At 35.6% G+C, this 27,252-nt stretch overlaps 1 pseudogene across 1 annotated transcript; it reads left to right on the forward strand.

Annotated features, from left to right (window-relative positions):
• The first annotated feature begins 24,796 nt into the window (after positions 1–24,796).
• LOC308414875 (preferentially expressed antigen in melanoma-like protein 7) lies at positions 24,797–26,206 on the forward strand (annotated as a pseudogene). Its single transcript has one exon. The product of its transcript is annotated as a preferentially expressed antigen in melanoma-like protein 7 (transcript).
• Positions 26,207–27,252: the final 1,046 nt, after the last annotated feature.

Below are 27,252 nucleotides of genomic sequence, written 5' to 3' on the forward strand. Positions count from 1 at the left end.
AGATATGTTCAGTTGACATCAGTGACATCGTGGAGAGAGAAAAAAATTGTGTTCAACAATTACATGTTAATAACCCGTTGGTATTCCTTTCTCTGTTGATATAAAACATTTAAAATTATAGACATCCAACTGAAGGCCAGGTCTTTAATGTTCAGTAGTACAACAGCGCCCTCTATAGGAGACATGAAGTTATATGCCAGTCTGCTAATGTATAAAGCAAAGCTATCTTTTGTATGGAGATTTTTCCACAGCTTCTTCAATTCCTGGTTGTTTTATTCAGTTATTTATTGATTTGTTTGTTTTGGCTTGTTAGTTTTGCAGTATATTGTTAAAACATTAGAGTGAAAGATGGAAAAGTAGAAAAGAATTATATGCAAAATCTTTTAAGAGATAAATTCCTATCTATAGTCAACTGAACTGTAAATAGAAAGTCACATCTGAAAAACATATTTTACCCATTTCTGATTTACTCAAGTGTATACTGACAACAGAATAGCTATAAATTAGTTTACATATTTTTGCAGTCCAACAGATAATTAATGTAATAATGGCCATTATCACAGCAAAGCATATGAATGGATTTAGATTTCTGAGTACTTTGTTAAATGCGAGTTTTGTATCATGTACAGCATAGGAAATGAAATTATGAAATATAAAAAAGTTTAAATGAAGAAAATAAACCAAGTTTAGAAATACAGTATTGCATCTCTAATACACATATAAAATTAATATTTTGAAAATTAATGTCAAGAAATAATTTTCCTAGACAAAAATTATGTAATTAACATGTGTATATGTTTGAAAGAATGATAAATTAATAATAACATTTCTTTCTTATATAAGTCAATCCTTCTGAAATCTTGCATAGTAATTCAACTATCTTTAATAGGAATACAAAAACCCAGTTTGCTCACTATGGCATAGTTCAAATTGCCATTAATTGCCAATTACTGAGATTCTAAAGAATGAGGATTATTTGCATAATGTTATTGTTCTATGGTACTCACCAAAGTAATTTACTTTACCAGGAAACCAAAGGAGTTTATAAAATAGTACTAGTAACCTGAATTATGTATTCAGCTTCCAACCTAGCCTAAGTACCTTATGAGAATCCATTTCAGAATTACTGCTATTAAGGCAAAAATCACGCCATTTCTCATTCTTTAAAAGGAAAAGGATGATGAAATAAAGAGTCATATCACTATTTCAGGGTTTGATAATTTAAAATATATAAAACATCTATAAATCTACATTAACTTTCCTAGACCATGACTGTTTTTCATTTGTAGAAGCAACAATGATCAGAAAGTGAGCATACTGTATATCTGTCTTCTCATTTTTTCTTCATTGTGACTGTGTGTAAATACAAACTAGAAAATGTTTCCTTATGGTTGAACATGCTAGAATTTAAGAAACATTATGGATAAGAATTTCTAAGAAAAATACAGAGATGTCCTTTCAAGTTAAACTAAGTGATACTGCTCAATTCATGTGTCTTATCAGAACTATATTGATTTCATTTAATAACATGCATGTGTATGTGTGTGTTTTAATTTGAAAGAGTAAAATTATCTAAAATTTTATTATATTATTTTCTTGAACTCACTGTTTGAAGTGGAATTACCTTTAATAAAAGATTTCTGATTCTTACTTAGGAATTGCATTAATTTAACACATGAAATTCGAATTTGGCAAGCATAGCTAAAATAATAATAATTATTATTATTTTATGACCTTCATAGTCTTTCTAAAAGGGGGAAAAATATAACAGATTAAACTTTGTGTTTGGCTTTTGAGTGCCTTTTATCAATTCATCCATGTTCAAAATGGTAGAACCTAAAATTTGTAGTTAAATCTGTTCCTCAAATAGAACAAATTCAAGTCAATAATTTTATAATTTGCTTTTACAGATTCTTAGCATGGCCTATTTTCTACCTAAGGATAATACTATGGCACAGGTAAAAGTGAGTCCTCCTTTTAAAAGAAAGACAGGTCTATGTACTACTCAGCTATCAGAAACAATGACTTTACGAAATTAAGAAAATGATGTATCTAGAGAATATCATCCTGGGTGAGGTAACCCAGTTACAAAAGAACAGACATAATATGCAGTCACTGATAATTGGGTACTAACTCCAGAAATCTCTGAACACCCCAGAAACAACTCACAAACTATATGAAGTTCAAGAAAAGAAAAAAAAAAAGGAAAGAAAAAACCATTATGCTCAATCTTTACACACCAAGAAAACTTTGACTAATTCCAGGTTACATCCTGTTTTACATGTACTTTATTCTCATTGTAAGTAGTAAGATCTTAATGCACACTATCAAACCTTAAAAAAAAAAAAAAACAAGCACTGACAAAAATGTATTTATAGGCTTTTATGCAAAAATGCTTAAAATTTGTACATTTATCTTTGTTTTTTAAAATAAAGTTGTTGAAAAAAAAAAAACGAAACTGTGTTTAGCTAAGCCCATCATTATAAACTACATATACCATGTAATTTCTGAGGAATATGTAAAAGTTAAATGAATGTTTTATATTTTGAAATACAATCAAAAATATTTTTAAAGCAAATAGTGAAACAATATATTAATGAAAATATCAAGTCAATCTCTTAAATTAATTATAATATTTTAGAGATCATGATTATAATGACAATAATTTAGTAATATGTCATTACCAGTTAAGTAGCTGTTAGATGATATTTGATTTTTTTTCCTTATCTAAGCCAAATTTCAGAGATAAAAGAAAGGTAAGGTAAGGGTAGATATAGCACAAAACGTATTTTGCAATGGTGCATAAATAAGTATCAGATGTGTTTCTTTCACACAGAGAGACATAAATGGTTATATCCCTAGATATACAAATCCAGAGTAAGATGAATAAGGAATCGTTTTACATTTTCTCAGATTCTGATTATTTTAACTAAAAATTTTAGTCAAATAAGCATTAAAAATATACTCATGAAAGCAATTAATGCAAGTATATGTAAATAAATCATGCAGTAGCTTGGATTTAAAACCAAAGAAAAGCCAAATATACATTTCTGAAAGCATGTAGTTATACAGATGGGGATAATAGTAGGGAAGGGACTAAGTACAGAGTGAAGCAATTTGAACATATGGCATTCTTAAAAATTCATATGAATTGGAGAGCAGGGAGCATTTGGGTTGTAAACGAGGCTAACTGATCACCAACATAATTGGCTGGCTAATGAGATATCTTTGAACAATGAACTGTGAACACCATACCTACAGGATATTATATATAATAAACAAATACTTTTACAGTGCCCTGAGATGTTTGTTTCTATTTTTTAGGAGAATTAACTAATTCCCTGGAGGCTATTATAATGTAGAAATTGTCGTTGAGTGCTGAGAATAATTGTAGCAGACTTGCCCTCTGGTGACTGAACTCTACTAAAAACAATATTGTAAAAAGAAAGATATATATTATATACATTGTGTATGTCTTCACCACACATGTTCAAATTTCATGACTACTTGCAATCCTAGCATAGGTTGACTCTCTACCAAGTACTACATTAGAAGTGATAGTCTCATTCAAACTGAAAATATCTTTAAAGAAAATCTTGTTGAATTTTAGAGATAATAATTATGATGTATAGACAGTGATTTGTCTCAGGATTTTTTTCTAATACATATAAAATAAACTTAAAATCTGCCACGCTTCTTTTCTTCCCTCTAGAAGAAACTTTCTATCATTATCAAATAATATTTGCAAGCCACACATTTATCATTTATCACTCAAATGACCATGAACTTTTCTTGATTATAAGGGTTTTCCCATTAAAACAAACCAGGCCCTTTATCTCATATAAATATGACAAGCAGTCATATGTACTGAAATTGGCATAACATGAAATTATATTTTCATATTGAGGAATATACTCTAGCCTTGAAATTGGAAGCCAGAAATGGAAATAAGGCTTCAGCACCAGTCCTTTCATCATATTCTCAAAAGCACCTAGGTTTTTCATGTTGAAGTGCCTTGAGCTTTTATACTTTGATAAATTATATTTCCTTTCTCATTCTGAATATTCATATTTTGTTAAACTGGTGAGAGAGCCCAGGGCCCCGAGCATGCTAGGAAAGCATTCTACTACTAAGCTACATCCCTGACCATTCATTATAGTCTTTTGAACTAAAGTTTGATTTGTTACTGGTATTATGCTTCTTTCAGTGAGCACTATCAAAATAATACAGTCTTTAAGGCCATCAGAAACTGAGAAACTGATCTAAAAGCAGAACAAAAAGCAGTAGTGGAAAAATTGAAGCAATTTGCTTTTTTTCATATTTTTATTAGATACTCTGCATTTACATTTGAGATGTTATCCCTTTCTCCTGCACTGCTCCCATCCCCCTCCCCCTCCATTTCCCTTCAGAAAGGTGCACTCCCTTCTGATCCCCCTCTCCACCCCATTGCCTTGGCATTCCTCTACATCAGGAAAGCATTCCCTTTTGGGAGCAAAAGCCTCCTCTCACATTGATGCCAGGCACTGCTATTGTTAGCTACATATGCAGCTGGATCAATAGGTCTCTCAATGTGTGCACAAAGGTTGGTGTTTTAGTCCACTTGAGATTTTGGACAGTTTAGTTGGTTGATAATGTTGCTATCTTCCCATGATATTGCAACCCCTTTCAGTTTCTTAGGTCCTTTCTTTAGCACACCCTCATTGGGGTCCCTGAGTTCAGCCTGATGGTTAGCTGCAAACATGATCAGCTGTATCTATATGACTCTAGCATAGTCCCTGAGGAGACATCTCTATCTGGTTCCTGCTAGTATGTACTTCTTGAGATCAGCTATAGTGCTTGAATTTGGTGGCTGCATATGTGGTGGATCCCCAGGTGAAGCAGCTTCTGAATGATCTTTTCTTCAATCCCTGTTCTTCTATTTCACCTTGTATTTTCTCCCATGAGAGTTTTGTTCTCCCTTCTAAAGAAGGAATGAGACATTCCTATTTTGGCCTTTCTTCTTTTTGAGCTTCATAATGTCTGTGAATTGTTTCTTGGGTATTCAGAGATTTCTGGGGATAGTATCTGCTTATCAGTGAGTGCATACTACTAGTATTCTTTTGTGACTGGGTTACCTCACTCAGGATGACAGTCTCTAGTTACATCCTTTTGCCTACGAATTTCATGAAGTCATTTGTTTTGAAATCCAAGTTTCCATGTTACTTTATTTTTGTGTTGTCCATTTCAAAGGTGTGATATCAATTGTGATAAATTCAGATCTATTTTGGCAAATAAAATAATGAAGTGTTCTATGCTTCTTTGTTACTGACTGTAATGACTGAAGACAATATGAATGGTAAAGAATATCTCACTTTTCCCCAAAGATTAGACAATGAAAAACATTAAGGTATTAACATACTATTTAAGAACTAAGAATATGGTGACTCCATCAAGACTTAGGACCCACCTGAACATGGCTGAGGCAGCAGAGAAGTCTTATAAGTGCTCTCCCACCTGAACCCACTCTAGAGAGCCTGGTGACTGCCATCAAGTCTTGGTACCTGCTCACAGAAGGCTGAGAAGCCAGAAGAGCAAATGCTCTTCTGCCTGAGCCCACAAGGAGCTTGCAACACACCCTTCAGCTTGTCCCGTGAGAATAGCCTGGAGGTCTTGGAGGAGAGCTAGTGTGTAGCACTGTAGGATCTGGTCCTTTTCTGCGACGCAAGAGGGCCAAGCAACTGCCATCAAGACTCAGTACCTGCCTGCACATAGCTGAGCCCCCAGAGAACTCTTGCAAGAGCTCTCCCATGTGCCCACAAAGACACAAACATCCGGAACCAATTTTCTTCCTGAGCCAAGAGCCCTCAAATTTATATGAGAAACAGGCTCCAGTCAGAAACAACAAGAACACCTATAATCACAGACAAGATGGCAAGAAAAAAGTAAAATAACCAAGGTAATAGAAACCAAGACAACTTGGTAACATCAGAACTCAGCTCTCCCACCACAGCAAGTAGTGGATTGGCAAACTCACCAGAAAAACAAGACTTAGACTTGAAGTCATACTTTGGAATGATGATAGAGATCTTGGAGAAGGAATTAAATAAATACCTTAAACAAATACAGGAGAACCAGGAAAAATCATTCAAAGAACTAAAGGAAACCACAACCAAACGGATAAAGGAATTGAAAATGGAAATAGAAACAATAAAGAAAACACAAAAGATAAAACCCTGGAGATGGAAAACCAAAAAAAGAAATCAGGAGTCACAGATGCAAGCATAAACAACAGACTACAAGAGATGAAAGAGAGAATCTCAGGGGCCGAAGACAACATTGTAAACATAGACAAAACAGTCAGAGACCATGCAAAAGCCAAAAAGTTCCTAACCCAAAATGTCCAGGAGATCCAGGACACAATGAGGAGACAAAACCTAAGGATAATAGGTGTAGAAGAAGGCAAAGAATATCAACTGAAAGGCACAGTAAATATCCTCAACAAAAATCATTGAAAAACATCTAACTGCCCTTAAGAACAAGATGACCACCAACATACAGGAAGCCTACAGAACCCCAAATAGATTGATCTAGAAAAGAAACTCCTCTCAACACACAATAGTCAAAACACAGAATATTCAAAACAAACAAAGAAGCCTAAAACCTATAAGGGAAAAAGAACAAGTAACATTAAAAGGCAGATCAATCAGAATTACACCAGAGGTTCCCACCCAGCAGCTTTGGGGCTCAGAACAAGGCTCGGCCAATCTGCCACCTGGACCAGCAGTTACGGCCTGGTGAAAAGGAGATCTGAGCAGCCAGGGAGCAGAGAGAACTCGGCCAAGTGCAGACAGAAAGCGCACCCCTGCCCTGCCTGATCCAGGGACCAGGAACCCAGCATTGGGACATCTGTTCTCACCCGGTGGCACACAGAAAGCACGCCCCTGCCCTGCCTGATCGAGGGACCAGGAACCCAGCATTGAGAGCTCTGGTCCCACCTGGCTGCACACGGAAAGCAAGCCCATGCCCTGCCTGATCCAGAGACCAGGAACCCAGCATTGGAACCTCTGTTCCCACCCGGTGGCTTTGGGGCAAAGAACAGGGCTCGGACCATCTGCCACCTGGACCAGTGGAGATCCAGGGACACAGACCAGGTACAAGGGAAAGGCAAGGAAATATCACTGACACCAAGATGGCAAGAGGAAGGCTAAAGAGCATATCCCCAGGAAACCAAGACAACCTGGAAACACCAGTACCCAGCTCTCCCATCACAGCAAACGTTGGAATGCCAAACACTCCAGAAAAAGAAGACTCAGACCTAAAATTATACCTCAAGACATTGATAGAGATCCTTAAACAAGAATGGGAAGAAAAGCAAAAAGAATCAGAAGCCTTCAAAGAGGAAACAAGAAAATCACTCAAAGAACTCAAAGAACTAGAGGAAAACAGAACCAAAGAGATGAAGGAATGGAAGAACAAATTTAAAATGGAAATTGACACAATGAAGAAAACACTAAAAGAGATAACCCTCGAGGTAGAACACTTAAAAAGAAAATCAGGAGTCACAGAACCAAGTATTTCCAATAGACTACGAGATGGAAGAGAGAATCTCAGGGGCCGAAGACAACATTGTAAACATAGAAAAAACAGCCAGAGCAGATGCAAAAACCAAAAAGCTCCTAACCCAAAATGTCCAGGAGATCCAGGACATAATGAGAAGACCAAACCTAAGGATAATAGGAATAGAAGAGGGGGAAGAATATCAACTAAGAGGCACAGTAAATATCTTCAACAAAATTGTAGAAAAAAGTCCCTACCCTTAAGAATGAGATGACGACTAGCATAAAAGAAACCTTCAGAACTCCAAATAGGTTGGACCAGCAAAGAAATTCCTCCTGACACTTAATAGTCAAAACACCCAGTGCCCAAAGCAAAGAAAGACTACTAAAAGCAGTAAGGGAAAAAGGTCAGGTAACATATAAAGGAAGACCAATCAGAATCACACCCGATATCTCAACAGAGACTATGAAAGCTAGAAGAGCCTGGACAGACATCATGCAGACCTTAAGAGAGCACAAGTGCCAGCCCAAGCTGCTATACCCAGCAAAACTCTCAATCACCATAGATGGAGAGATGAAAATATATCAAGACAAATCTAAATTTACACAGTATCTGACCACAAACCCAGCACTACAACGAAATATAGGTGGAAAACCCAATACAATGAGGGGAACTACATCCTAGTAAAAACAAGAAAACTCCGAAGCAAGAAAACCAAAAGAAGAAAAAGACACAGACACAACTCAACCTACAAAAGCAATAATACCAGGAAACAGAAACCACTATTGCTTGATATCTATTAACACAAATGGTCTCAACTCCCCAATAAAGAGAAATAGGCTATCAGACTGGATACATAAACAAAATCAAGCATTTTGCTGCATACATGAAACTCATCTCAGGGACAAAGAGAGATACTATCTCAGAGTAAAAGGTTGGGAAAAAAAACTTCCAAGCAAACAGCTCCAAGAAGAAAGCTGGAGTGGCTATTCTAATAGTGAATAAAGTAAATTTCCAACCAAAGGTTATCAAAAAAGATAAAGAAGGACACTTTTTACTCATTACAGGGGAAATCTGTCAAGAGGAACTCTCAATCCATAACATATGCTCCAAATACAAAAGCACCCACATTCATAAAAGAAACCCTAATAAAGCTCAAAAAATACATTTCACCCCATACAGTAATAGTGGAAGACTTTAAAAACCCACTCTTACCAATGGACAGATCATGGAAACAGAAACTGAACAAGGACACTGTAAAACTAGCAGAGATTATGAACCAACAGGAATTAATAGATATATACAGAACATATCATCCTAAAGTAAAAGAATACACCTTTTTCTCAGCAACCCATGGCACTTTCTCGAAAATTGACCACACAATTGGACACAGAACGAGCCTCAATCGATATAACAAGATTAAAATACTCCCATGCATCCTCTCAGATCACCATGGTCTAAGGCTAGTCTTTAACAACAACAAAGACAACAAAAAGCCCACATAGACATGGAAACTAAACACTGCTCTATAAAACGATAGCAGGGTCAAAGAAGAAATAAAGAAAGAAATTAAAGATTTTCTAGAATTCATTGAAAATGAAAACACAACATACCTAAACCTATGGGATGCAATGAAAGCAGTACTGAGAGCAAAACTCATAGTCCTGAGCACTTCCAAAAAAAAAAAAAAAAAAAAAAAACTGGAGAGAGCATACATCAGTAACTTGAGAGGACAGCTAAAACTCTAGAAAAAAAAAAGGAAGCAGATAAAAGAAGAGTAGACAGCAAGAAATAATCAAAATTAGGGCAGAAATAGACCAAATAGAAACAAAAAGAATCATCGAAAGAGTCAACAAAACCAAGAGGTGGTTCTTTGAAAAAATCAACAAGATTGATAAACTTCTAGCCAGACTAACTTGAGGGCAAAGAGAGTATACAAATTAACAAAATCAGAAAGGAAAGTGGAGACATAACAACTGAAACAGAGGAAATTCAAGAAATCATCAGGTCCTACTACAAAAGCCTATACTCCACAAAGTTGGAAAATCTGAAGGAAATAGATGAATTCCTAGACAGATACAAGATCCTAAAGTAAAACTAGAATCAGGTAAACCATCTAAATAATCCCATAACAGCTGAAGAAATAGAAGAAGTCATCAAAACCTCGAAACCAAAAAAAGCCCAGGTACAGACGGGTTCAGTGCAGAATTTTATCAGACATTTATTGCAGACATATCACCAATATTCTCCAAACTATTTCAAAAGATAGAATCAGATGGAATACTACCTAACTCATTTTTAAGGCTACAATAACCCTCGTTACTAAACCACAGAAGACCCTACAAGGAAAGAGAACTACAAACCAAACTCACTTACGAACATTGATGCAAAAATACTCAACAAAATCCTTGCAAACCGAATCCAAGAACACATCAAAACGATCATTCATCATGACCAAGTAGGCTTTATCCCTGGTATGCAGGGATGGTATAATATAAGGAAATCCGTCAATGTAATCCACCATATAAACAAACTCAAAGAACAAAATCACATGGTCATCTCACTAGATGCTGAGAAAGCATTTGACAAAATTCAACACCCCTTCATATGAAAAGTCCTGGAAAGAACAGGAATCCAAGGTCCATATCTAAACATAATAAAAACAATATACAGCAAACCAACAGCCAACATTAACCTTAACAGTGGGAAACTTGAAGCAATCCCACTAAAATCAGGGACTCGACGAGGCTGCCCACTCTCCCCCTACCTATTCAACATAGTACTGAAGTCTTGGCTGGAACAATTAGACAGCAAAAGGAAATCAAGGGGATACAAATCGGAAAGGAAGAAATAAAAACATCACTCTTTGCAGATGACATGATTGTGTACTTAAGTGACCACACAAATTCCACCAGAGAACTCCTACAGCTGATAAACAAGTTCAGCAAAGCGGCTGGATACAAAATTAACTCAAACAACTCAGTAACCTTCTTATATTCAAAGAACAAACATGTAGAGAAAGAAATTAGGGAAAAGATACCCTTCACAATAGTCACAAAAACTATGAAATCCTTGGTGTGACTCTAACTAAGCAAGTGAAAGACCTGTATGACAAGAACTTCAAACCTCTAAAGAAGGAAATCGAGGAAGATCTCAGAAAATGGAAAGATCTCCCATGCTCATGGATTGGAAGGATCAACATTTTAAAAATGGCCATCCTACCAAAAGAAATCTACAGATTCAATGCAATCCTTATCAAAATTCCAACCCAGTTCTTCATTGAGTTGGAAAGATCAATGTGCAATTTCATTTGGAATAACAAAAGACCTAGAATAGCGAAATCTATTCTCGGCAACAAGAAAACATCTGAGGGAATCACTATCCCTGATGTCAAGCTATATTACAAGGCAATTGTGCTGAAAACTGCATGGTACAGTTACCGAAATAGGCAGGTGGATCAATGGAATAGAATAGAAGATCCAGAAATGAGCCCTCACGTATATGGTCACCTGTTTTTTGATAAAGGATCTGTAAACATCCAATGGAAAAAGGACAGCCTATTCAACAAATGGTGCTGGTCCAACTGGTACTCAGAATGCAAAATAATGAAAATAGACCCTTTCTTATCTTCTTGTACAAAGCTCAAATGTAAGTGGATCAAAGATCTCCACATTAAACCAGATAAACTGAAACTATTAGATGAGAAATTAGGGAAAACCTTAGAACACATAGGCACAAAAGAAAATTTTCTGAACAAAACACCAATGGCTCAAGGTCTAAGGTCAAAGATTAACAAATGGGACTTAATGAGATTGTAAAGTTTCTGGAAGGCTAAGGACATTTTCAAGAAAACAAAACGGCAGCCAACAGAATGCGAAAAGATCTTTAGCAACTCCACATCAGATAGAGGCCTAATATGCAAGGTATACAAAGAACTCTAAAAGCTAGACACCAGAGAATCAAACAGTCCTATTAAAAAATGGGGTACAGAGCTAAACAAAATGTTCTCAATTGAGGAATATCAAATCGCTGAGAAACCTAAGGAAGTGTTCCACATCCTTAGCCATTTGGGAAATGCAAATCAAAACAACCCTGAGATTCCACCTCACACCAATCAGATTGGCCAAGATCAAAACTCAGATGACAGCAGATACTGGTGAGGTTTGGGAGAAAGAGGAACACTACTACACTGTTGTTGGGGTTGTAAACTGATACAACCCCTCTGGAAATCAGTCTGGCGATTCCTCAGAATATTGGACATAATACTACCTGAAGATCCAGCTCTTCCACTTTTGGGCATATATCCCAGAGACAATCCAGTATACAACAAAGATACATGCACCACAATGTTCATAGCAGCTCTATTTATAATAGCCAGAAGCTGGAAAGAACCCAGATGTCCTTCAGTAGATGAATGGATACAAAAATTGTGGTACATTTACACAATGGAATACTACTCATCCATCAGAAACAATGACTTAACCAAATTCTTAAGAAAATGGTTGCAATAGAGCATGTCATCCTGAATGAGATAACCCAGTCACAAAAGAACAGACATAATATGCAGTCACTGATAGTGGGATGCTAACCCCAGAGGCTCGGACTTCCCCAGAAACAACTCACAAACAGTGTGAAGTTCAAGAAAAAAAAAAAAAAAAAAAAAAAAAAAAACAACATTATGCTCAATCCTTACACACTAAGAAAACGTTGACTAATTCAGGGTTACATCCTCTTTTGCATGTACTTTTTGCTCATTGTAACTAGTAAGATCTTAATGCAGTGTATCAAACCTTAAAAAAAATGCTTAAAATTTGTAAAAAAAAAAAAAAAAAAAGAAAAGAAAAGAAAAAAAAAGAAAAGAAAGAAAGGAAGACAAAAAGAAAGGCACACAAAAATAAGTCTGCCTCTAACTACAAAAATAACAGGAAACAAAAATCACTATTACATAATTTCTCTTAACACTATTGGATTCAATTCCAAAAAGATATAAACTACCAGACTGGATACATAAACAGGATCCAGCATTTTGCTGCATACAGGAAACTCATCTCAGAGGCAAGCACGGTCAATACCTCAAAATAAAATGTTGGGAAAAAAAACCTTGTAAGCAAATGGGCTCGGGAAACAAGCTGTATTAGCTATGAGTAGCTAATCTAATATCAAATAAAATAGATTTTCAACCAAAAGTTATCAAAAAAAATAGGTAAGGACACTTTTTACTCATAAAAAGAAAAAATTATCAAGATGAGCCCTTAATCTTGTCATCTATGCTCCAAATACAAGGGCACCCACATTTATAAGAGAAATCCTACTGAAGTTCAAACAATAATAGTGGGAGACTTCAACACCCCACTCTCATGAATGGACAGATCATGAAGACAGGAACTGAACAGAGACATAACTAATCTAGCATAGGATATGAACCAACTGGAAATAACAAACATCTATAGGACATTTCATCCAAAAACAAAAGAATTTGCTTCCTTCTCAGCACCTTGCAGTAACTTCTCCAAAACTGACCATATAGTCAGTCAAAAAACAGGCCTCAACAGATACAAAAAGATCAAAATAGTCCCATGTGTCCTATTAGATAACCATGGACTAAGGCTATTCTTTAATAACAAAAACAACAAAAATCCCACATACACATGGAAGATGAACTATGTTCTGCTCAATGATAACATGGCCAAGAAAGAAACAAAGAAATAAATCACGATTTTTTTTTTTTTTTAGACTTTAACAAAAATGATACCACTACATACCCAAACTTATGGGATGCAATGAAAGCAGTACTGAGAGGAAAACTCATAGCTTTGAGTGCCTCAAAAAAGAAACTGGAGAGAGCATACACTAGCAACCTGACAGCACAGTTGAAAGCCCTAGAACAAAATGAAGCAGATATACCCAAGAGGAGTAGATGTCAGGAAATAATCAAACTCAGAGCAGAAATCAACCAAAGAGAGACAAAAAGAACTATACAAAAAAAAATCAATTTTGTTGTTTTTTGAGAAAATATTGATTACTAAAAATCCAGACTAACTAGAGGGCACAGAGAGAGTATCCAAATTAACAAATCAGAAATTAAATGGTTGGCATAACAACAGAACCTGAGGAAATTGAAGAAATCATCAGATCCTACTACTAAAGTCTATACTCAACAAAACTGGAAAATCTGGAGGAAATGGATAAATTTCTAGACAGATACCAGATACTAAAGTTAAATGAGGATCAGATAAACTATCAAATAAGTTTCATCACACCTAAAAAATGGAAGCAGTCATCAAAATGCTCCCAACAAAAAAAAAAAAAAAAGACCAGGAGAAGATGGGTTTATTGGAAAATTCTTTCAGACTTTTACAGAAGACCTAATACCTATACTCTTCAAACTATTCAACAAAATAGAAACAGAAGGAACACAACCTACCTTATTCTTTGAAGCCACAATTATGCTCCTACCTAAACCACACAAAGGCACTACAAAGAAAGAGAACTTCAGAACAATTTCTCTCATGAACATTGATGCAAAAATGCTCAATAAAATTCTTGCAAACTGAAACCAAGAACACATTAAAAGAATCATCCACCATGACCAAGTAGGTTTTATCCCAGCGATACAGAGATGGTTCAACATATGGGAATCTATCACTGTAATCAGCCATATAAACAAACTCAAAGAAAAAAAAAACAAATAATCCTCTCAATAGATGCTGAGAAAGCATTCTACAAAATTCAACACCCCTTCATGATAAAAATTCTTGGAAAGATCAGGCAGGGGTCCAAGGCCCATACCTAAACATAGTAAAAGCAATTATAGCAAACCAGTAACCAACATCAAACTTAATGGAGAAAAACTTGAAGCAACCCCATTAAAATCAGGAAGTAGACAAGGATGCCCACTATCCCAATACCTATTCAATATAGTACTGGAAGGCCTGGCCAGAGCAATTAGACAACAAAAAGAAATCAACGGGATTCAAGTTGGAAAGGAGGAAGTCAAAATATCACTATTTGTAGATGATATGACAGTATATTCAAGTGACCCCAAAAGTTCCACGACTGTTGCAACTAATAATTTCAGAAAAGTAGCAGGCTATAAAATTAACTCAATCAATTTCCTTCCTCTGTGAAATGGATAAAGAGGGGGAGAAAGAAATTAGGGAATTGACACCGTTCACAGTAGTCACAAAGTCTATAAAGTACCTTGGGGTGACTGTAACCAATCAGGTGAAGGATCTGTATGACAAGAACTTAAAAACGCTGAAGAAAGAAATTGAAGATCTCAGAAATGGAAACAACTCTCATGCTCATGGATTAGAAGAATCAGCATTGTAAAAATTGCCATCTTGGCAAAAGTAATCTACAGATTAAATGCAATCCCTATCAAAATTACAGCTCTATTCTTCATAGAGTTGGCAAAAACAATTTGTGGATTCATCTGGAATATCAAAAAAAAAAAAAAAAAAACTAGAATAGTAAAATCTAATCTCAAGTAAAAAAGAACACTTCTGAGGGAATCACCATCCCTGATCTCAAGCTATATTGTAAAGCAATTGTGATATAAACTGCATGGTGTTGGTACAGAGGTAGGCAGGTAGATCAATAAAACAGAATTGAGGACCTAAAAATGAACCCAAACATCTATGGTTGTTTGATCGTTTACTCTGGATCTAAAAGCATTCAATGGAAAAGCCTCTTCAACAAATGGTAAAGGGATAGCATCTCAAATGTAAATACAGAGTATCCAATTTTTTTAAAAAAAGAGGAAAAAACTAAAAAGTCATTATTTCTAATAGCTGAGTAGTACTCCATTGTACTCCATTAAATGTACCACAATTTCTGTATCCATTCAGCTACTGAAGGACATCTGGATTCTTTCCAGCTTCTGGCTATTATAAATAAGACTGCTATGAATATTGTTTAACATGTGTCCTTGTTAGATGTTGGAGCTACTTTGGGGTATATTACCAGGAGTGATATAGCTGGGTCCTCAGGTAGTACTATGTCCAATTTTCTGGTGAACCACCAGATTGATTTCCAGAGTGGTTGTACCAGTTTGCAGTCCCATTTGGTTTGAAAATTTTTCCATCCTTTTACTCTGAAGTAGAGTCTCTGTTTGTCACTGAGGTGATTTTCCTGTATGCAGAAAAATGGTGGGTCCTGTTTATATATTCCGTCTGTTAGTCTATGCCTTTTTATTGGGGAATTGAGTACATTGATGTTAATAGATATTAAAGAAAAATGATTGTTGCCTCCTGTTATTTTTTTTTTTGGTGGAATTATGTTACAATGACTTTCTTCTTTTGGGGTTGTTAGAAGAAGATTACTTTCTTGCCTTTTCTAGGTTGTAGTTTCCCTCCTTTTACTGGAGTTTTCCCTCTTTTATCATTTGTGGGACTAGATTTGTGGAAAGATACTGTGTAAATTTGGTTTTGTCATAAAATATCTTGGTTTCTTTATCTATGGTAAAAGAGCTTTGCTGGAAAATGTAATCTGGGCTGGCCTTTGTGTTCTCTTAGGGTTTGTATGATGTCTGTCCAGGATCTTCTAGCTTTCATATTCTCTGTTGAGAATTCTGGTATAATTCTGATAGGTCTGGATTTGTATGTTTCTTGAATTTTTTTCATTACTGCTTTAAATATTCTTTGCTTGCTTTTTGCATTTGATGTTTTGATTTCTGTGTGACAGTAGAAGTTTCTTTTCTGGTCCACTCTATTTGGAGTTCTGTAGGCCTCTTATGTTGACGGGCATTTTTTTTTCTTTAGGTTAGGGGATTTTAAACATATATATAATTTTTTGAAAATATTTATTGACCCTTTAAGTTAGATATCTTTCTTCTCTTTTATACTTATTATCCTTAGGTTTGGTCTTCTCATGTATCCTAGATTTCCTGGATGTTTTGGGTTAGGACATTTTTGCATTTTGCTTTTTCTTTGACTTTTGTGTCAATGTTTCCTATGGTATCTTCTGTACCTGAGATTCTCTCTTCTACCTCATGAATTCTGTTGGTGATGCTTGTGTCTATGACTCCTGATTTCATTCCTTAGTTTTCTATCTTTCAGGGTTGTCTCCCTTTGTGTTTTATTTTTTTTTCCTATTTCCATTTTCAGATCCCAGATCATTTTGTTCAATTTCTTCCCCTATTTTGTTGTGTTTTCCTGTAATTCTTTAAGGTATTTTTTTTTTGTGTGTGTGTTTCCTCTTTAAGGGTTTCTATCTGTTTGCTCGTGTTCTCCTGTATTTCTTTAAGGAAATTATTTATGTCCTTCCTACATTCCTCTAACATCAACATGAGGTGTGATTTTTAATCCAGATCTTACTTTTCCAGTGTATTGGTGTAACCAGGACTTGATGGGGTGGGACAACTGGGTTCTGATGATAAGTAGCCTCTGTTTCTGTTGCTTATGTTCTTGGGCTTTCCTCTTGACATCTGTTTATCTCTGAATTTATTTGGTCTTGGTGTCTCCAACTAGTTCCTTTCCCCCTGTGAGCCTCTGATCTTAAGTGTGTCAGCATTTTTGGGTGACTACCTCTCTCTGACAGTATTTGGGTCCTGAGAGCTGTGCTGCAGGGTTAACTCCAGGGTGCAAATGGAAACTGGAAGGATTCTGTCCCCAGTTACTCTGTGATTCCTGATTCCTGTGCTTTCCTGTCAGTTCCCTTTTTGGCCAGTTATTGTAGCAAAATTATTGGTCTTACCTGTGGATTTAGGAGTACAGCACTCCTGGGAGACCTGCTCTCTCCTGGTGGGATTTTATATAATTTTGCTTTTAATTAACATGTATGTAGAATTTAGAAATTCTCTATTTTTCTGTTATATTAACATGACCTTAAATTGTTCAAGATGGCTCATGATGCCATTAGAATATTTGAAAAATAGTTGATTCATCTTTTTCTTTCTATTTTTCCTGTCCTATTACCTATACTTACCTCTACACTGACTAATTATTAGGATATGAGAGAATAGCAAAATATGTTACAAAACATATCATGATACTGGATTTAAAAATTGCAAAAAACAAAACAAAGGAAAAGACAAACAAACAAAAGCAACCAAAGAATACAGAATCGAAATTTGTAATAGGAGATAAAGGATTCTTTGAAGAAGTTGAAGTTTAAAGACTTGCCAGGTGTTATATGGTACTTTTTCTTCTAGGCTTAACCAGATGCTATATTGGAGCCTCATAACTATAATGACTAGAACAGAATAATATAATACCATCCAGGTATATGGTAATGGTAATGTAGTTATTGAAAGATATTATACCTAGTGATAGGGTGAAGGAAGAGATGGTCTAGAGACACTGAAATCCCTCCTCCAGATGCATGTGATATTGTGATATGCTAGACTGATTATATAAGAAATGAAAGGTTAATGAAAAGTTGAAATCTATAATTCAGAGTCTATGAGGCTGTCATCCATGATATGTGAGGACCCTAAGTGATGTACCTATTTTGGAGTAATTCAATTTCTTGCTCTACAAATATGCCAAATCAATTCATTGAGCACAAAATTTATATTTAGGTAAAATCATACCTAGGTCTGTTTTTAGAAAATAATGGGGAATTCTTCCCCTGTGACCTGTGAGATGTTCCATGGTGCTTTTTTTCTTGAGCTGTTCTGTTATCAAATAGCAGGGAAATTTTTAGAGTCTAAATGAATTTTTCTTCTAGATACACAACCAGAAAGACATAAGAAAGTTACTCTCACGTTGTCAGACCCAGGCAAGGGTAATTGAAATCCTTCATTCTGGTAATGTTTGGTATCTATGGAGCTTACTTTCTAGACAAGAACAGCAGCAGCAGCAGCAGGAAAGACAAAAGCAAAAACTTGTCAAGGGTTAGGACTTAAAGAAACTCATTCTAGGAGAATTCCTGAAAGCCATCTGGAGTCCTCTGGCCCTTCTTTTAAAACTGAGAGTTAAACTAGGCAAAGTCATTAGCATTTACAAAACATATTTTACCATAGCTTGATTATTAGGCTGTTTAAAAAATCATAAGAAGTGCAAAATGCTCACCTACCTTGCTTTTGGTTGGAACAGACTTGTAAACAAAAGTGCCTGATGGGTTTCAAGGTGACATGTTTTCCTATCATTTTTTTTTTCGTGGATCACTATTCCTACCTAGGTAGTCACAAAAGCAATAAATTAAATCATACAAGTGTTTTTATATCCCTTCATCCGTTAGGGTCAAATATATCCATCCATTATTTTAAACACTTGTCTGAAGCTTAAATCTTTTCCAACTCTCAGATAGAACAGATGGCACAGCCATATTAGCAGTGACACTATATATATACACTAAGTGAACTGGTGCTATTATCTGGTTAAATGGCTGTCAGCATTTCCATCACAAACACAGCTTTCAAGGGTCTATAATTCAGATACTTTAAATAACATCTGGCTGAAACTTGGCATATAGAAATGATGAGTGTTGAGTAAAAATTAGTATAATTTTGTGAATGCATGAATACTTTTGGAAGACTCAGCTTGATCAATTGGATCTTTTTTTTTAAAGGATGATTTCCACAAATCAGTGTATTTTAGGCTTCAAAGCACGTGCCATTCATTTATTGAGTCAATCAGTTAGTTGGTCATGAAATATTTCACATTTACCACGTGCCAGGTTGTTTTATAAGTGGTATAGATACTCATGTTATCAGGAAAACGAAGTGCCATAACATCCTAAAGAAAAAGAGAACCAGCAAAAGTATGAATACAAATAGATCTCCAACCAGTATGTACATTTAGAAGTGATGTGTTCTATAAGATGTTCTTAGTTTTTTTTCCTCTTTTTTAAATTAGATACTCTGTATTTACATTTGAGATGTTATCCCTTTCTCTCACCCCTCTCGAATCCCCCTTCCCCTCATTTGCCTTCACAAAGGTGCACTCCCTTCTGATCCCCCTCTCCACCCCATTGCCTTGGCATTCCCCTACACTGGGAAAACCTGCCATCTCTGGAACAAAAGTCTGTTCTCACATTGATGGGAGACACTGGTCTTTTCAGCTACATATGCAACTGGATGAATAGGTCTCTCAAAGTGCACACAAAGGTTGGTGTTTTACTCCATGGGAGTTTTGGGGCTTGTTTGGTTGACAATGTTGTTTTCTTCCAATGAGGTTGCAACCCCTTTTAGCTCCTTAGGTTCTTTCTTTAGCAACCTCATTGGGATCCCCGAGTTCAGACCAATGGTTAGCTGCAAACATGCTCAGCTGTGTATATATGACTCTAGCATAGTCCCTGAGGGGGCATCTCTGTCTGGATTCTGCCAGTAAGTAATTTAGGGGATCACCTATTGTGCTTGGATTTAGTGACTGCATATGTGGTGGATCCCCAGGTGAGGCAGCTTCTGAGTGATCTTTTATTCAATTGCTTTTTCTCTATTTGACCTTGTATTTTCTCCCATGGGAGTTTTGTTCTCTTTACTAAGAAGGATTGAGGCATCCCCATTTTGGCCTTCCTTCTTTTTGAGCTTCATAATGCCTGTGAATTGTTTCTTGGGTATTGGGTATTCAGATCTTTTTGAGACTAGTATCTGATTATCACTGAGTGCATACCATGTGTGTGTGTGTTTTTTTTTTTTTTTTTTTTTTTTTTTGTGTGACTGGGTTACCTCACTCAGGATGATAGTCTCTAGTTCCAACTATTTGCTTACGAATTTCATGAAATCATTATTTCTTTTTTTTTTTTACTTTATTTTAAAAAACAAAGATAAATGTACAAATTTTCAGCATTTTTGCATAAGAGTATACAAATACATTTTAAGGTTGTAATTAAGTATTTGTGGGTACATATACATACACATATGTATATATTTAACAATAATATAGGAAAAGAGGCTATTAATTTGAGGAGATAGGAGAGAAACTAGGAGGGGCTGTAGGGAGGAAAGGAGGAAATGATACAGTTCTATTTTAATTAAAATATATTTTTTTGTTGTTCTTGAATTTCACAGAGTCTGTGAGTTGTTTCTGGGGTGTTCAGAGCTTTCTGGGGTTAGTAACCCATTATCAGTGACTGCATATTATGTCTGTTCTTTTGTGACTGGGTTATCTCACTCAGGATGATATTCTCTAGATGCAACCACTTTCTTAGGAATTTTATAAAGTCATTGTTTCTAATAGCTGAGTAGTACTCCATTGTGTAAATGTACCACACTTTCTGTATTCATTCATCTGTTGATGGGCATGTGTGCTCTTTCCAGCCTCTGGCTATTATAAATAAGGCTGCTATGAACATGGTGAAGCATATGTCCTTGTTTTATGTTGGAGCATCTTTGGGGTATATGCTTAAGAGTATAATAGCTAGGGTTTGAGGTAGTGCTAGGTCCAATTTTCTGAAGAACTGCTAGACTGATTTCCAGAGTGGCTTTACCAGCTTACAACCCCACCAACAGAGGAAGAGTGTTCATCTTTCTCCACATCCTCACCAGCATCTGCAGTCACCTGAGTTTTTTATCTTAGCCATTCTAACTGGTGTGAGGTGGAATCTCAGGGTTGTTTTGATTTGCATTTCCCGATGATCAGGGATGTTGAGCATTTCTTTAGGTGCTTCTCAGCCATTCAAGGTTACTCAGCTGTGAATTCTTTGTTTAGCTCTGTACCCCATTTTTTAATAGGATTATTTGATTCTCTATAGTCTAGCTTTCTGAGTTCTTCATATATATTGGAAACTAGCACTCTATCAGATGTAGAATTGGTAAAGATCCTTTCCAATATGTAGGCTGTTGTCTTTTAAACAGTGTCCTTAGCCTTACAGAAGATTTGCAATTTCATGAGGTCCTATTTGTCAATTCTTGATCTTAGAGCATGAACCATTGGTGTTCTGTTCAGAAATGTTTCCTCTGTGCCTATGTGTTCTAAGCTCTTCCCCATTTTCTGTTCTATTAGTTTCAGTGTATCTAGTTTTATGTGGTGGTCTTTGATCCACTTGGACTTGAGCATTGGACAAGGAGATAGAAAAGGTTCGATTTGCATTCTTCTGCATGCTGACCACCAGTTGAACCAACACCATTTGTTGAAGAGGCTGTCCTTTTTCTATTGAATGTTTTTAGCTCCTTTGTTAAATGTCAAATCACCACAGGTATGTGGGTTCATTTTTGGGTCCTCAATTTTATTCCACTGATCTACCTGCCTATCTCTTTACCAAAACCATGCAGGTTTTTTTGTTTTTGTTTTTGTTTTTTGTTTTTTTTTTAACCACAATTGCTTTGTAGTATAGATTAAGATCAAGGATGGTGATTCCCCCAGAATTGTTTTTATTCTTGAGAATACTGCTTCCATTGTATCCCATAAGTTAGGATATTTAGTGCTGTCATTTTTGTTAAATTCTAAAAAATCCTTGATTTCTTTCTTTATATCTTTCTTGACCATGTTTTCCTTGAGCAGAGCATTGCTCATCTTCCATGTGTATGTGGTATTTTTGTTGTTTTGTTGTTATTAAAGACAAGCCTTAGTCTATGGTGATCTGATAGGATGCATAAGAATATTTAGATCTTCTTATATCTGTTGAGGCCTGTTTTGTGACCAACTACATGGTCAATTTTGGAGAAGGTACTGCGAGGTGCTGAGAAGAAAGTATATTCTTTTATTTTTGGATGAAATGACCTGTATATGTCTATTAATTTCATTTTTTGTTCATAACTTTTGTTAGTTTTATTATGACTCTGTTCAGTTCCTGCTTCCATGATCTTTCCATTGATGAGAGTGGGGTGTTGAAGTCTTCCACTATTATTGTTTGTGGTGTAATATATGCTTTGAGCTTTAGTAGTGTTTTTTTTTTTTTTTTTTTTATAAATGTGGGTGCCCTTGTATTTGGAGTATAGATGTTCTGGATTAAGAGTTCATCTTGATAGATTTTTTTCCTGTCATGAATAAAAAGTGTCCTCCTTCGTCTTTTTTGATAACTTTTTGTTGAAAATCTATTTAATGTTTGAGATTTTCCTTTTATTTTTCAGTATATTTCATTTTAAAGCATTAAACTTTATTAGATTTTGAATTTATTTATTCATGTATGTATTTATTTATTCAATTTTTGTTGGGGGTATTTTGTTTGTTAATTTTTTTGTTTGGTTTGCTTTGGTTCTGAGAACTGAATCTAGAGACACATGTGATAAGCAAATATTCTAACATTGAGATAAATTCCTAAACCTAAGTATAGAATTTGTTGAAGCTATATTTTCTAATATTTAGACCTTGTCCACTCATATTTGAAAAGTCCCAGACAAAGCAATATCCACTCTTTGGTAACCTTAAATTTCCTTTTATGCAGACTTATTTTATGGTGAAATCTTAACCACACTTAATGGTTCATCAGTGAACCTGTAGTTGTTTTACAATTGTCAGCACCCCTGGAATAGTTTTACTAGTATTTCTTTATTTTAATCTTCCTTTTCTTGCATTCCTTGTTATTTTTAAACATCAATATGTTGAAACTTTTGATCTCTATTTCATCTTAACATTATTATTTTGAAACATTGTCAAAAGTTTAAATTTAAAATTGAGAAAAAAATTTTATTGAGACCCATATCTAACCTTCTGTCAGATATTTTTTCCTACAATCCCATAATCTTTCTAAACTCTTAAAGGTATTTTTCATTTATTACTGACTGATTGACTGACTGACTGACAGATATATTGATTTATTGATTGATGAAAGGAATGTGTGTGGCCATGTGAGTCTGTGTGTTTGTATGAGTGTGTGTTTGTGTGTGTGTGTGTGTGAGTACATATGCACACATGTTAGCAAGCACATTAGAAGTCAAATGACAACTTTCATAAATTGGTTTTCTACTTCCACTATGTAAATCCTAGAGAAGATCAATCTCTAATTGCAAGGCTTAGGAAAATGAACCTTCACCTTTGAATTGTCTCACTGACCCAAACCTTAGAAATATTTTAAGTATTTAAAATAGGGGCCTTAACTTTTGAGAACTTGTAATTTTGATGGCAAGTGTATATGTTATTTCAGAATAGCATTAAATGCAGAACATGAAGTATATGAGGCTCAAAAACTAGAATGCTTATATTACAATGCATTTATTTGTAGTAAGTTTGAACTACAAAGTTTCTTAATGAATTATATATTAATATATAGTATATTAATGTAGTCATGATTTTATGACAGTATTTATTGACCAGTTTAATAACTAGAGAAAATTTGAGGTTATTATAAACAAAGTATATTTAAAAGATAAGTAGTAGCTACATTATAATATCAATAATTTTTACTGGTAAAACAATATAGTGACTGCTAACACCACTATAGTTTTACTTATTCTCTATCAAAGCACAAGGATCATTTTCTTAGACCATAGGAAAACTGTACATTCCTGCCTGAAATTGTTTTATGAATTATATTCATAGAAATCCATTACTTCTGTCAACCAAAACTTAACCAGCAGTTTAAAGAAAATGTGTGCCCTATATACTGATAATTCAATAGAAGCAAAATAAATGTCATTTACTAAAAATAATCTTTGAATTTTCTTGAATCATAACATTTTAGCTTTCTAATACTGTAGCCATTTTTTTTTCTGTCAAGCCTAGTAATATATCTCAGCATATGTTCGAGAGTGATTTGAATAGACAGGTCATTAAATTTTCTTTCAGATTTTTATTGCTTTATTATTCCCACACATTCTTTCTCCTTAAGGACTCCTATAGGAAGGGAGAAATAAAAAGGAGAGGAAGTTTCCACAAGTGTAGACTGCTGTACAATATGTTTGAACAAATTTGCCATATGTTCTATGTAAAATTTGTGCTCTTAAACTGGCTGTGATCGTATATGTTTCCAAGAACAATTCTTGCTTTTGGCTTTGGCTTACAAAACTCTGAAACTAACTGTTTACAATGTTTTTATTTTATTTCTTTTTTTTCCTTCCTACAATCTTCCCCTTTGAGTGTATAGTCACTCATGTCATAAAAGCATATGTTTACAAAATTTAATTTAAGGAAAGAAGAAAAGAACATAGTCTGGTTTTATTTGTGAAATTGCAGGTGTATTTTATGATATTTTATTGTCTTTTCTTATTTTAATTATAATGTGTAAAAGTATATACATTTATATTACTTATTATATATAAAATTTTTTCAATCTGTATATTCCCTGAGTTTCAATTGCACAGTGATTTGATGATAACAGTGAGCAATAGGAGATAGTTTTGAGAACACTCCCTATTCATAAAAATAGTCGGACACTCAGATCCCTTTACCTCTCACCTGTGTCCTAATCAGGATCATCTCCCTAAAGATCCATAAAAATGGACTTGGAAACCCCACCAATACTCCTGCAGCTGGCTGCACAGAGCATGGTGAGGAAGGAGGTACCGACCATCTCTGCTCTGCAGGACCTACCAAAGGGACTCTACCCACCACTATTCAAGGAGGCTGACACTCAGAGAAAAGCAAAGATGATTAAAATTCTGGTGGAATACTGGCCCTACCCTTGCCTTCTTGTTGGGTTACTGATAGATAAACCCAACTTGAAGACCTTCCAGGCTATACTGGAAGGAGTTGACACATGGCTGAAGCGGAAGTATCACCCTGGGGTGGGGAAGCTTCAAGTAGTTGATTTGAGGAATAGATACCAGGACTCATGGAATGATCAGTCTGGAAGAGAGGGTAGAAACCAATCGGTAGAAACTATGTTTGAGAAACAAATAACGAAGGGTCACTCAAGGAAGCAGCGTTTGAGAGTGTTAAGTGACCTTTGTGTCAAGTCTTCTTGGCATGAAGATAAACTCCAAACATTTGTTGCAGTGGGCTAAGGACAGAGAGAATTTCTTGCATTTGTACTGTAAGAAGATGGAGATCGGATCATTAGAAGTGTCCAAGGTTAGGAAGGTGTTAAAAATTTTACAGCCAGAATTCTTCAAGGAGTTGGAACTGAATACAGTGTGGAATCTGTCCAAATTGGCAAAACTTGTACCTTGCATCAGCAAGATGAGAAATCTTCACTAAATCTTCAAATGAAGTACTTACACATTATACATTATGCAGAGAGGAGTAATGTCTCAAAGATTATTTTATTTCTCTGTTCTCCAAACTCAACTGTCTCCAGCATCTCACTATTGATGATGTGTATTTTCTCAAAGACCACATGGATGAGTTGCTCAGATGTCTGGAGGCTCCCTTGGTGTCCCTGACCATCACTCTGTGCCTAATCTCTCAATCCGACTTGGAGTCATTTGCCCAGCACTGGAACTACAGTCAGTTTAAACAACTGTGCTTCAAAGGTATCTCTTTAACTTTACTGAATGTCATGCCTCTTAGTTTTCTTAGTAAGTGTTGCTGGCACTCTGCCGGCTCTAGAGTTAGAAGACTGTAGGATGAATTACTCTCACTTCAGAATCATTCTGCCTGCCCTGACCCAGTGCACCCAGCTCACTAGCATCAATTTTTATGACAATAACATCTCCATGGATGCTCTGAATAACTTTCTGTATCACACTATGAACATGACCCAACTGATCATGGGGTGGTACCCTGCTACAATAGAGGTCTATAATAAGTGGAGTTATGTTCAAGTAGAGATATTTTCTCAGCTTTGTGAGGAACTCATGAACACACTCATAGCTATAAGGCAGCCCAAGGCATTCTGCTTTGTTAACTATTCCTGCTACAACTGTGATACAAGTTGTGTCTATGAAAAGAAGGTCACATTTTTGTAGATGCTTGGAATAACAATAGGGATATTCCTTCTGGGTAATATGAATGCCTAGGGACTGGTCTCTCATCCAGAGAACTCAGAACAAATGGTTTTGGACATTTCTCAGTGTGATGCAAACAATAGTCCAAACTCCTGTAAGGACTGGCTTCTTCACTGGTATACGTGAAGTCATGGTCAGATGCTGAGAACCTGATATTCTCTCTGTGGTGTGCTTCTCGATTGGTTCTTAAGATTGTGGTCAGGAGAGTTCTTTGACAGAGATGGAGGGATACTGCGTTGTCTAAGTTTTTATTCCATAAGGCCTCTCAACATGCAGTGAATCTATTCTGAAATTTCCACTTTTGCATCTGTCCAGTGGGTCATATATGTAAATTGAAAATAGCAATGCAAAGCCAAAGCTTGAGGAAGGGAGTTTTGGTGAATGAACAGCAGATTGCAGTTCAGGGTAGTCAAGCTAGTAGAAGCTGTGGGGGCATCAAAAAATAGCTGAAGCATACAAACCAATGATGAGCAAAGGGATGGAAGCTCAGCAACATTTTTAATTCTTTTCATTTCTAATGGTGCCTTGTACCTTAGGCTAGCCTAGAACTCCATCCCCTCTTACTTACAGATTCATGAAGTCACTAACAGAAACATCCAAGGTCAGCTTGTAGACCACCTGACTTTGAGGCCCTGTTCTTCAGGGCTCCCAACCTCTGGGCAGCCTCTTGCACATTAACGGTTCCAAGAAATATCCTCTCTAAATGTATTTCCATTTGCTAGGAACTACATAATAGATGTGCCTGAGTCTAACCATTGTGTTTCCTTGTGTCTATATAATCAGCTATCAATAAAGAATGTGGCAAAAATTGCCCGATATGGTTGGTATTTGTTGCCTATATAAAGTTAAATCTCTTTAAACACATTGTTAAAATGTGTTTAAGTCTTCAAATCTATGTATATTGATATTTTGAAAAGGTTTTCAGTGTATTCATATGCACATACACTGTGTAGGTTTCATACTTTTTAAAAACTAGGAAAATGTATCCCAAATTCATTTTTAAAGGT

Source organism: Micromys minutus, assembly GCF_963924665.1.
Source record: "Micromys minutus genome assembly, chromosome: X".
Classification (NCBI taxonomy): Eukaryota; Metazoa; Chordata; class Mammalia; order Rodentia; family Muridae; genus Micromys; species Micromys minutus.